The 11,673-nt window shown below is 42.2% G+C and overlaps 1 pseudogene; it reads right to left on the bottom strand.

Annotated features, from left to right (window-relative positions):
- Positions 1-1,173: 1,173 nt before the first annotated feature.
- LOC119142107 lies at positions 1,174-9,746 on the bottom strand (annotated as a pseudogene).
- Between the last annotated feature and the right edge of the window lie 1,927 nt (positions 9,747-11,673).

Consider the following 11,673-nt stretch of genomic DNA (forward strand, 5'->3'; position numbering starts at 1 on the left):
TAAGCATGTGAGTCAAAATTGCCGCTGCTTTTTGTTGTTGGTTCAAGGACATGGCTGTGAGGATTTTGATGGTATGCGCTGCGTGGATTTTAGGCACCCCATTGCAGCAACATGTTATCAAAATCTGAGAAAATGTCAGCCTTTTTGGCATCCATTCACTCAATTGGCAGTATTGTTTGTTTGCTATTACCTTGGTTGCTGTCATGTTTGCAAGGGCCCTGCAGAACATGGCAAACCTGGTACTAGCTGTTCAAAAACAAAAAGGGGAAATTGTAAAATTGTACGGAACAGAGACAGTGGGTTATTTTGCCATTGATAATGTGTCTTAGTTGCTTTTTTATTTGTTCTATTACTTATACCTTGTTTTTACTCGTTCGGTTTCAAAGGTTCTTTTTGTGCAACAGGAAGGGGGAGATGCAGGAGCGGAGCGGGCTGGAAACTAGGACCATGCGTGGCAATCCGTTAGCTGAGGGGAATGTGCTCGAGCTTGTCTAGACAACGATTAACATGATGAGGCATGTTTACAGAGCACAGGGGAGTGGGGGACAGATGGCGCCAAGGATGGCGCCAAGGAAAGGTAACACCTTGTTGTTAATTGACGGCAGTTAACCACCAATCGGGGATTGCCTAGTATGCAAGGCTTAGCTTCAAGAACCAATCTGTTTCAAACGCGCAGCTTCTGAAAGTGTATAAAAACGCGTGCTTCTGTACAATAAATTGACATGTGCTTGCATCAAGCTGCGTCCCGTCTCTTCATTCGCTGCAGTCCTAACTTCCTCTGAAGAGGGTTAGAGCAGAAACTGCTTGCTTTTAGTTTTAACTGTATATCTAACTGACTGTCAAGGCTGTTGGGCTAAAGGTTAGTAAAAAAATAGGAAGACGGGCTTCCCCACTTCCACAGGGCCAATCAATCTCTTTTTGTCACCAGTACAAGACCTCCCAATTACTCAGAAGTCCCACGCTTTGTTTGGATTATTAAGTAACTGAAATGGAGTTATAGAGAAGTCTAATTTTATCAAATAGATAGGCAAACACTTGAGTACTCACTCAAGCCTGATCAGACTACAAAGGTCTCCTTTTACAGGTAAGAATGGCTATAGCCTTTTTAGTAAAGGCCAAGTGTATTAATAGTCATGTCTATCCTTATTCAAGCAGTAAAGGACATGACATTCTATTTTCTGCCATACTTAGAACAAGAAGAGGAGATTAGAGACTGGCAAAAAGGCTGCCTGTTAAAACAAACTCAACTTCAAAAATATCCTATCAATGCCCATGATTGGTGGTGTTACGGCTGGAACACTGAAGAGAAATGAAGATAGTTCCAATGAACAGGGGGAAGCCTTAAGGTACTTTCATCACAAATATGCTATCTTATGCATAATGCTGAACAGATGTAGAAAAGGTATTTAACGAAGAAAACTGCTTGAGGAAAAAGTAGTAACTTATTATCACCCCAAAAATGCATGGACTTACCCTTCCAGTTTATTTCCTAGGCATCTTCCATTTTTAACTTCCTCCAGATACAGGTCTTTGTACTTTTCCACTTCTGCCTGTACAGATTCTTTTTGAAAAATACTGTCTCATTGGGTATTTTTTATCCTGTCCAATTCACGTTCGAGGTCTCCAATTCTGTGTTCTAGCTGGTTTGTCAGCAAAGCATGACGACTGGCTCTGATTTGTTCTAATCTGTCCTGGGAGGCTGCCTGCATCTGAAGTAGATACACACTTTCAACCACCGCAAAGAAAAAGAGAACTCTCCTCGCCAGTCAATTGCATGTACCCAATTTCAAGGGCCCAGCTCTATTCAGCGAGGCAACTGTGCCTCCTCACTGCCATCAGCGACCAGGGCAGAACCCTGGAACTACCACACTAAATGATTCTTTTCATTCAGAAAGAACCCCCATCTTAGCACTATTCTTCATCAAAGCTACTGATGGAAGAACACAATCTCTGTAGGACAGGGCATAGCATTCCTCAAAGAAATTATGGAGATGCCGCACCCCCAGCCCCCACCCTGCAGCTTTGGTGACTTCTTTTCTGAGCGTTGCCCCTTGTGCAATGACTAAGGAAGATGTGTATGCCTGGCTGTGACAACTCTAAGTTGCAATACCCATTCAAGGATAAACAATGAGAACAAGACCAGTGGACAGTGATACCCCTCCAAGAACTGCAAAATGAAATTCTACCTTGGCAAGTTTTTGATTCAGGGCCTGCAGGCACACTGCACACACATGAAAGCATCTTGCCCAACCATATTCCCTTCTCCCACTGCCCTTCAGGAAAAACAGAAGTACAGTGTAACACATGGAATCAGGCACCACCACCCACCCCTAAAAATGACAACCAAAACAGAAGTCTATAACAGACACACATAAGAAATTAACTTACCTGCAAAATCAGATTGACTTCTTGCAGTTTTTGTCTTATTTCTTGTTCAGCTCACTCTTCCACCTCTCTTTTGTATTGTTCTATTTGGCTGCGATCCACCATGTTAGTCTCCATATGGTGTTTGAGATTAGCCACCTCTTCTTTCAGCTAGCTTTTGCTCTTTTCCAGTTTTTCATGGTTCCCACGCATGGTGGACAACTCCTCTTGCAAATCATGATTTTGTGCTTCTAGCTGCATGCCTTTTTTAGACTCTATCTCCAGCTGCTGGGAAAGTTCATCAACCTGTAGACAGGAAAGGGGAAAAAACCAGGGAACTCAGAGGGATCTAAAATCAGTCAAATCTGTGAAAATTGGTAAAGGAGTTGGCCATCAAGACTATTATCATCTGCTGATCAGTGTTAAAACAAAAGTGAAACCAGGCTCTTCTTTTAAAACAAGAACAGCTTTCACATAATTTCTGACAGCATTCCTCAGGTTCCCATCCTTCCTCAGTTCTGCAGTGGGTCACAGACCAAGAGGTACCAAACCAGCGGCATTACACCCGCAGGGCTAGGCTGAAAAGCACTAGGGCTATTCTTCTGCGAGATGTTCATACGATCATAGGAAATCAAACACACCCATACCCAGTTACATCACAGCCACATTCTGGTTTCATCAGAAAAAGAACCATGTGTCACGCTTCAGAGGAATTGTCACATGCTGTCACACGGTCAAAGCTTTGTCACAGAACTGACAAGGCAAGAAACGGATACCCTTCTCTTCCATTACGCTAAAAGATCTGGAAGTAGCAGTTCAGAACACCGCTTTTGCAGCAGTGGTGGCAGAAGACAGTCTCTTTAGGTCAAAGCTACAGTTTGTTTTCAAAAGATTTCCAGGAAATATCAGACTTCCCATAGGTCCCAATGGTCAACTACAGCTCTATCCCCTTCTTTCCCCCTCCAGAAACATCCATCGTCTATACCTATTAACCATAAAACATGATATCCCATCATCTTTTATTTTTAAAAAAGTGGGGGAAACCAGCAGAGTCAACACTTGAAAGTCTCTAAAATACGTAGAAACTTTACACTTATTTAAAATTGCCCAAACGTAATTCCATTCCCTGTCATTCAAAATAACTCTTCCAACAGGAACACAAATATGCTGCTAACCTGTGAACTAAAAATGAGCCACTGTCAAGGCAGTTGACTCGTTCTACAATAATATCTTCTAAAAAGGAGCATAACTTTGAAACACAGCTATCTCAGTAATGAGCGGAGAAGCAGCTAAAAGGTCACATGCTACCGAACGGCCAGAGCAATGCAGGAGCGGGCTGGAAACTAGGACCACGCGTGGCAATCGGTTAGCTGAGGGGAATGTGCTCGAGCTTGTCTAGACAACAATTAACATGATGAGGCATGTTTGCAGAGCACAGGGGAGTGGGAGACGGATGGCGCCAAGGAAAGGTAACACCTTGCTGTTAATTGATGGCAGTTAACCACCAATCAGGGATTGCCTAGTATGCAAGGCTTAGCTTCAAGAACCAATTAGTTTAAAACGCGCAGCTTCTGAAAGTGTATAAAAACGCGTGCTTCTGTACAATAAATTGACATTTGCTTGCATCAAGCTGCGTCCCGTCTCTTCATTCGCCGCAGAGCAACCTCAAAACCATTTGTGGGTCTCTAAGACCAGGAAAGACGGACTGAGTCAGCTACTAGTAAGCAACAAGTTACAGGGTTTCTTCCGCACCACCTCACACTGCATTGTGCCCTGGGAAGCAAAGACACCATTCCGAAAAGCAAACCCCCACCTGCCTCCTGCTCAACTCGTGCCCGAGACAGGCTTCAGGGGGTGACCTTGGGCAAGGCCAACTGCACAGAGCTGTTCCGAGTGATGGTGGCGTTACTCCCCTCTCTTCCGAGAGGGAATGCATCCGTCGGAGCCCGACGATGCTGCCACGGCCTCAAGCTGCAGCCAGGCCTGTGCTGGGCCTTCACTGCTCTCAGCCCTGACCCTCACCCATGGACGTGACGGCCCAGTAGGACTGCAGACCTGCCCATCCCTATGGACCGGCCTGGTGATCTGCACTCTTGGCGCACTCTGCTTACTGTCCCCAGAACTCTTCTGCTCTTCTTGGTGAGGGCCTGTGGGGCTGATCCCTGGCCTGTGTGGTCACAGACCCTGCCAGCCTTGCTGTGGCTCTTGCTTTGCCCTTCCTCTGCAGGACAGCCTACCCCTGATGTGCCCTCGCAGATACTGCTGTGTACGTAACACTTCCATCTTTACCCCTAAGAGCTACATCAGTATTACAGTCGCCTACTACTGTGACCATAGAAGGAACATCAAAAAACAGCCAAATAATTTCAGAAATACAGCCAAGAAAAAAAGTCAACAATATGAAAAGAAGTATAAAGAAAGAACAAAGGTTTCACAAGAAAAAACACCACAATAACCCAAACAAAATAAAGCTCACCTTTGTTCTTAATCTGCCAATTTCATTGACCATTTCAGAATACCTGTTCTTCACTTCTCCCTGCAAATTAAGCTGGGACAGTCCCCCTCTCTCCTCATACACCCTTAGTTCCTTCGTAGCTCTGCTCAGCAGCCTCTTCAACCTGCACTGCAAACTAGTCATGAAAACAATGAAGCAAAGGAACAAAACTGGACTTTTTCACATACTCTCATGTAAACAGCACAGACACCGCTTGCTTCATCTTTAATGTACTTGACACACCAGGAATTACCAGGAAAAACCAGTATTCCTGTGCCACATACACTTGGAGAGTCCAGATTTCACCTGAAAAGAGGAATGAAAGACTCCCTTTTTCCCAGGAGAACTGCAGGGCAACCTGCATCTGCAGTTGTTTTGGCAGCTAGTGAAAACTAGGGGCTGGTGTACAGAAGTACCTTGCAAGAACTAACACGAGGCCGGCATCTGCTCACAGTTAGGTACACCTATTTTTACACTAAAGTTTAATAAAACATGACTTCTACGCAGGGATACCTCTTCACCACGCTAAAAAGCCGTCCCTCTTACAGTCTTTCTGCAGATCGAGGTTTCTTTTCATTTCTTGGGCCAGACGTAGTTCAGCTGGGCGTTTCAACTCTACCAGCTTCTTCACTTCCTTTCTTTCACTCTCACATCTTTCTTTTCTCTTTTGAAAGTGTATCACACACACAGAGCACAGGAAAAATACCTACGTACAGTCTGTGCATCTAGCGCTCTCCACAGAGAAGCTGCCGGACGTCTCTATCCGTTAGCCACGTTCCACAGAATGCCATGGGACGGAATTCCTGAGGATATTCCATCCCTTCAGGTTTCACATCAAACAGACCAATACGTAACTACAGAAACAGATGCCCTCGCTGAAGCAAAGGCCATCCTCTTCTAGACATAACAGGTGGAAAAGATGCTGGAGAACACTTTTGGCAGTGCCTCTGCTCATAGTAGGGATTACGTAGGTATGCACTTCATGGGAGAACATGGATCCATCCAAAGCTTTCATGGGATCTTCCAGCAACCAGCAGGCAGGGGCTTGTGGAGGAATCTGATCTTTTGGAGTTCTTCAACATTTTATTCCCCTCGGCCATTACCTCCACCTCTTCTGTGTGGGCATTTACTTAGCCACATGCTGGTTTTCCTCCTCTTGGTGTTTTCTCAGCCACACCAGAGGAGAGCTGGCAGCTGTTTTGACTTTGTACTTCCATTTTCCCTCTACAGAAAAGGAGAAAAGGGGAAGGCTGTCCCTTGGCAACTGGCAGGCGCTGCTTGTTTCCCAAGCACTCGTTCATTTACCCAGCATTCCTTCAGTATGTTTTTCTGCAAGGCTTTTAAGCTCCCGCTACGCTGAAAACATACAGCAGCTCCTCCACACACGCACTGGAAACATCAAGCATTTTAAACCTGCCCAGAAACCAAGGGGTCAGAAGATGACCACACAAAATCCAAGGAAGAACTGGGAACTGTGGCCTTGCTCGATGTGCTCAACTGATAGCAAACCACACTGGGAACTCTTCCCAACAGAGCCACTCCAGAACTTACACAAAGATACCCATCTAGCTTTTATTTGCTTCCTCCATGACCCCCAAACGATAAGGTACTCGCAGCCTGAATGGCAGGGATAACAGAAAACAATGATATGTAAGAACCTGACCAGAAGGTGCATGTGGTTCTCCTGGGTATTGGCTCGGTGCCTGGAGAATTTTCTGGGCTCACCTGTTGCAACAGTTCAGCCTTCTCCTCGTCCAGCTGAGCAACGCGCTCTTCAAGGTGGGATCTTGACTTCAAGTGCTCCTCCCACGTGCTGTGCAAGTCCTTGGATGTCAGAGCCAGCATGTTCTGCTTCTGCGTCTGTGAAAGCAACAGTGGCAGAAGAAAAAGTAAGGTGGCCGGAAAAGACAAGAGCGCAGGAGAATGCAGTAACTTACACAGAAACAGGCCTAAGCTCTCCTCCACCCATCCAAGACCTATGGCCAAGGTTGATGTGGAGTGTAAAACACACCTTAGGAACCATAACCAAGAACAGCAGCTGGAGCTGGTGGGAAGAAGGAATACTCTAGAAGCGACAGGATGAGGTTACAACTTTGGGGGATAAGATGACATGCACACACACACAGAATCACCCTACAGCTTTCCTGCAAAGCTCCTCTGGTTCCCTCTATACTTCAGTTTTCGTAAGAACACTGCAAAAGGTGGTGCAAAAGGACAACATTCGCTCCTACTTTCAACAGCTACACTCAGATTTATTCATATAGTTACAGACATTAACTACCTTAGTTTTCACCTTTTTTTCCAACTCCTTTTGCAAGCGCAGCTTGTCTCTCTCCAGGTCACTGTGGTAGCGTGTAGTAACTTCAAGTGAAGCTTCTGGCATAGATTGCTTTTTAAGTGCATCAGCAAGCTCCTGCTGCAGTTGTCCAAACATGCCCTAACGAAACAGTTAAATTAGCATGAAGAAAGTTCTAAGAACATGAAATACGCCTTTAACTTATTTTGTTATACGGTTAGACCTGTCTAGATTGAACCCAAAAGTATGAAATTTTGCCTGCCACCAGCAGGCATCTGCACAGATGATGACCTCTCATCATCTTTCTCAGCTGAGCACCTTTGACTATCAGCAGCTGTTCATGAGGATTTCTGTTTCCTAACACATAAAAAAGGCTCAGGTATTGTTCTTCCTTGAACAATACACAGGAACACACTGCAATCGGGTATTTTTTTCTAACAAAACCCAAAGAAATCTGTTGTGATCTAAGAGCCACAGTTTGACTGCAAATATTACTCCGGTGACTGAAGGCAGGACTTTGTGTTAGATTGTTCTTTCTTCTGTTTCTTCACTATACAAATACAATTAAATGAATACAAATATCTGAAAGCTCCTTTGAGATACACTTTAAGGGTATGTTGAATCACATCCTCTTGTAGTCTTCTTACTCAGCTCGTTTTAGAAATACTGATAGATTAGGTTTACAAAAATCTGGATAGCTCATTATATATATATAGCTATATACATATACACACACACACTCTCTCACATGATCTTCAAAAGGAACCCATTATTTTGGTAGTAAGAATACAAAGCAAGTCACAGTTTACAATGATTGACAGTACTGCTGGAGTGTGGCTACACATCATAAAAGAGAAAGCTTAAGGTCACCGTCTGACATGAACTTTGAGGAACAGGCAGGCCCCTCAGAACCCTCAAAACACATACAGAAATCAACAGCTGGACATTACTAATACTCTTCAATCTTGATAGCAGCTTACAGAGAACCTCTTTTTTCCCCTCTATAGAAGCTTCATATAAATCTATCCCCAACCACTTCACTTCTCTGTATCTTCATTTCTCAGCCCTCGTGTATTGGATGGTTCCTCCTTTTATACCACTCTCATTCAGGTCATCAGTGCAATACTTACATCAAAACCATCAAATACTTTAGACTATTCTATAGGGCATAACATGGACTAAGGAAAATAGATGGAAAAAAGTTCTAGAGAAGAATCACCTTTCTTGATCAAAGCTTAGACTTGGATACCTTTTTTCTGTTCTCTGCTTAGATCTGAGGACTAATATCCCCGTTGCCAAAACTTTCCGCAATTCCGAGGGAAACATAACAAACCAGAACAAATGAGTATTCTTTGGTCCCATGCATGTAACTTGCACCGGATACATTGGAGGAACAAACTAATTTCAAGAACGGACAAACTTTAAATTGTTCTTTCTACGCATATACTTTACCTGTCTTTCTACTACGTCAGTCTCGTATTTAAAGACTTGTTCCCTTAAATCAGTACGCTTGGCATTTAAATCCTTGTTTCGCTCTTCTATTAGATAAACTTGCTTTTCTGTATCAGCTCTAAGTTTGTTGAAAATGTCATTAAAACGCTCCTGCCCATAATCCACTATTTTTTCTTTCATGATCCTCTTGTTCTGCATCTCTTCCCATTGCTGATGGAGTAAAAAGGTTTTCACTCTGGAGCTGGGCCAATCGCTCCTGCAGGGACTCCTGTTTTATTACAAGTTTGCTTACTGGATCTTTCTCAAGTTGTCGAGCATGATCACATTCCTTTGCCCGACACTGGCCTTGACTTAATTCTTTTTTGTCATTTCTAAAAGCAAAGCTTTTTCTCTGAGCATTTGCTTCAACTGGTGAAGCTCATTTTCTAGCCTATTAGCTTTGCTTTTAGCTTTACACAGCTGCAGAGACAAGCTCTTGTTGGTTTCTTGCACGTCAGAGAGGTCACGATGGAGCTCGACTTGCAAGCAAAGGCATTCATCACGTTCTCTGGGAAATCTTCGTTCAGCATTGCTTTTTGATGACAAATGAAGTTCAAGTTCTTGAACTGCAGCGTTCAGGGAGGAACGAAATGATTCAATTTCTGTCTCTAGTCTGTCTTTGCTTTTGTTTGTCTGCTCAAGTTTGGAAGTCAGCACTGCAGATTCTCTCTTTACTAAGTCCAGCTCCGCGTTGAACTGAAAAAACATTTGTCTTAATGCTTCCTTGTGCAGTTTAAGTTCCTTTTTGAGAGCTTCATTTTTTTCTTTCAAGGTCTCATTTTCCTTTAAATATTTTCCTTGTTCCTCCTGGTGCCTAAGTCTTACTTGAGTGAGTTCTAGCCTTAGCATAGCAATCTCATCTTGTAGTAACTGATTCTTGTACAACAGATCCTGTTCTCTATCAGTGCTGGATTCCTGAATGACAGGGAAAATGAATAAAGAGCCAATTGGGAAATGAATCTACAAAAAACCTGCAGCAATAAACTGCATTTTAACATTTCTAGTACCGAAGCATGACTTCGAAGATGAAGTTTCAGGCAATAAGCTACTCTGTGAACCCATGCACATGTACAATGTACGTACCCAACGGAAGTGCAACATAGCCTTAAAACCTAAATGAACATCCCAAATACACAGTTTCGTTTTTTTCCCCCCTTAAACCAGCAACCAAAGCTTTTAAAATGACAGCGCTTTCTTGTATGTGCATGCCTTTATAATACTGCCTTTAAGGTTGAATTAGTTGTGCTACAGATCTGGTAAAAACAAGGCCAGAAAGGGTATTTTCCTTCTCAAATGTCTTCTGAACACTTATCCTTTTGTATTACTGAAAGTTAGCTATAAGACTCAATCACCCCCGGAATGCAATAGTCCTGTATATTTCCTCTTTATTGTATGTATAACTTTTTCCCACTTAAACACATTCACCCTACATTTATTGGGCAGCACAGCCAAGAACAAAAAGGCTTCAAGGCACTGCACATTCTTTAGGAAATTCAGTAAACTCTTTTCAAGATCTTTTTTAATACAGTGTTTATGATTGCTTTTTCTCCTCCAGTTACTCTAACTCTTACAGAGAGTTGAATTCATTGCTGAGAGTCGATCATAAAATTTTAGTTATGTGGAGGTGGCAAAGAAAGGCATACTTGAAGTAAGTTCAATAAGGGAATAACTAATTAAAAAATAAAAGCAATGGAAACACAAACACTGTCAAACAACTTTCTTCCTGGTCAACCTTGCCATAGGTAGCTAGGTGTTTCACTGCTAGAAAGCCTAAAAAGCGATGACAAAATGTCTATGAAATGGAAAATAACAGATAGGTTAAGAAACGGGGTAAATAGTGTCTTCTATTAGCTTCCGACTTGCACAAGTAATTCAGGTACATACAGGAGTGATGCTGCTTTCCAGAACTTTTAGACATAAGAGAAAACAAGAAAGGTATTTACCCAGATAAGTTACACTGGTAAACAGTAAATAAACATCAAGAAACAGAAAAAGTTATGTAAGATTTATTATGACTTTAAAACAAACATGGTGAAATGTAATTTATTAGAAAAAAAATCTGCTTACCTCTGATTTTTTTCCTATAGATCTTCTTGTCTCTTCTTCTAGTTCCTTTTGTCTCCCAAGGTGGTTGTTCAAAATTCCTTCTTGAAGGGCTCTGGCCCTCTTTTCCTGAGAGAGCTGTCTCTGTGTTTCATCACGTTCCTCTTCAACCTACAGTAATACAATAAAACTGCTTGCATCTTAAGAAAAAACAGAGCTAGCAATACATCTTCCCATTCTCCCTTGCATACTTGAAAACATTTTTGATTCCCCACCGTTATGATAATCCACCTATAAATAAATAAATTTAAATTTTCTTATGAAAATTTAAGAAGGCGAAATACAGGATGTTTTGTAGTAATTCAAAAAAAGGTCAGGCTTTGCCTGAAATACAAATGAAACCTAAATTTTGAAAAAGGAAAAAGGGAATAATAAACTGCAAAGCAAAAAAAAAAAAAAACAACCACCCAATTGTGAACCAACTGTACTCTACTGTTCTCAAAATTTGACAACTGTTATCCAACGCCTCTTCCGTGAACAAAGCGCCTCCTTCTCTAGGCATACTGGAATACAATTGAAAAGAAGCAGAAAATAAGACAAAGAGTTTAATTCATTATTTAATAGACCTGTTTCAAGAGCCTTCTCAGTGTTCTTAACTCCATTTCTAAATTCCTAGACTGTAACTCAAGTTTCTGTTTCTCCTCCATCTCTTTACAACATTGATCTTCTTTCCTTCGGAGGTCTTCTCTCCTTTTCTCACACAGCACTTCTACTCTGAGCCTCTTTTCTTCTTCTTGTTTCAAAGAAGATCTGGGATTTAACGGAGTATTTGAGAAACAAAAGCACTGATATAAAAGTAGATATTCCACATGATGAACTTGCAGAGACAACTCAAACCATAAAAAATGTTAAACGTTTTCAGAGTTCATATTTTTACTGTACTTTTCAACTTTTTAAAGAATTCTAACTTCATGCCATTGTGCAT

The sequence above is a fragment of the Falco rusticolus genome, unplaced genomic scaffold, assembly GCF_015220075.1.
Source record: "Falco rusticolus isolate bFalRus1 unplaced genomic scaffold, bFalRus1.pri scaffold_50_arrow_ctg1, whole genome shotgun sequence".
In the NCBI taxonomy this organism is placed as follows: domain Eukaryota; kingdom Metazoa; phylum Chordata; class Aves; order Falconiformes; family Falconidae; genus Falco; species Falco rusticolus.